Source organism: Symphalangus syndactylus, chromosome 1 (assembly GCF_028878055.3).
Source record: "Symphalangus syndactylus isolate Jambi chromosome 1, NHGRI_mSymSyn1-v2.1_pri, whole genome shotgun sequence".
NCBI classification, from domain to species: Eukaryota; Metazoa; Chordata; class Mammalia; order Primates; family Hylobatidae; genus Symphalangus; species Symphalangus syndactylus.
In genome coordinates, this window is record NC_072423.2 from 159,396,833 (window position 1) to 159,398,691 (window position 1,859).

A 1,859-nucleotide genomic window follows, 5' to 3' on the forward strand; every position below is an offset into this window, starting at 1 on the left:
TTTATATGAGTACATCGTCTTAATGTAACTCTTTCAGAAGTTGTGCAGAGCTATGGACAACTGTCAGTGCCTGCACTGGCCATGCTTTATCCAGTTCCATATTATCAGTCACAATTTCAATTGTTATTATTAAATGTTGTATGATATAAAAAAAGTCTTTTGTCAAATGAATTCTCATCAGATATCTAACCATACCCATTTAAAATATTTTGTTTTTCACAGATGGTTTTGTGTTACTCTGATTTTTCCCTGAAAGCATTTGCAATCAGGTGTAGGCCAGAATGATTTGTGACGGCATCGTCTGAAAAACTTTGAGACCTGTATTAGTCAGGATTCTCTAGAGAGACAGAACCAATAGGAGAGAGATGGATAAGAGGGGATTTTTTTTAGGGAAATTGCTCATATAATTATGGAAGCTGAGAAGTCCCACAACAGGCTGTCTGTAAGCTGGAGACTGAGGGAAGCCAGTGGGATGGCTCAGCTCAAGTCCGAAGGTCCCAGAACTGGAGAAGCTGATGGTGTAACTCCCAGTCTGAGGCAAAGGCCAGAAAACCTGAAGTTTTGATGTCTCAGGACAGGAGAAGAAAGATGTCCCAGCTCCAGAAGAGAGAGAGAGAGAAAGAATTTGCCTTCCCTCTGCCTTTTTGCTCTATCTGGGTCCTCAGTGGCTTGGATGATGACATCCACGTTGGTGAGAGGAGGTCTCCCTTTCTTAGTCCACTGATTCAAATGCCAGTCCCTTCCAGAAAAACCTCACCGACATACCCAGAAATAACACTTTACCAGCTATCTGGATATCCCTTAATCCAGTCAAGTTGACACCTAAAATTGACCATTACAAGACCATGCTGGGCTGAGTCAGAATTTTCAGAGCTCTTGTGCAGAAGCTGATAGTTCATGAAACTGCTATCTCAGGGTCACACAGAACAAGATTTAATCACATGGGACCGAATGAACGTATAAAAAATGATTATGGTTATTGTCTGGAACACTGATGATCCTTTAATGTTCTCTTTTCTGGACATAAGAGACCCGTTTCTCTTTTCTCTTAAGTTATTGTACTTTTATAAACAGAAATTAAACATTTATTGTTTCTCCCCTTCTGATTGCTCCAGGATTGGAAAACTCTTACTGAGTATTTTTATTTTCGTGGCAACACAGTTATTTGCATGCATTCAATAAGACTATGTTTTACTTGTAACAGGATACATTGGATCGATTACCACGGCTTTTACTGGAATGTCACATGTGAGATCTGTGGTGACCAGACAGCTTTAGGGAAGTAAGGTTAACTCCAAAGAGCCAATGCTTACAGAGTCCATTTGGAAAAACCATCTTGGTACCTCAATTACTGGACTCCCAGCCTTGCAGGTGACTAAGGAAAATCACTTCCTGGCAGACAGGAAACTTAAGATATCTAAGGTACCTCTGGTAGAGAAGAATTCACCCAAATCTATAGATATTGCAAGCAAAGTCTGGGTGAGCTCCTGAATTGAAGAACCTTCCTTGAAGATGTTTCCTTGAAGAAGCTTCAAGGAATCCTCCACAATAGATCACATATGAGTAACCCATGTGCCCACTGCTGAATAGGCCACTCAGAAAGTTCACTGGAACACCCACTGCCATCACCAAAAACATTAAACTGCATAGCAGGAAACTGTCAGCTCACCACTGCGGTCCTCACACCTCCAGTGAATGATGCTTTGAGCTTAATTCTAGAAATCTTGACTAGCTGCCCTGTGGATTCAGAAGCTGGGTTTCCAACCATTAATTATGGCTTTTCTTTTCTTCTTTTGGGGGGGGACAGAGTCTCGCGTTGTTGCCGAGGCTGGAGTGTAATGGTGTGGTCTTGGCTCACT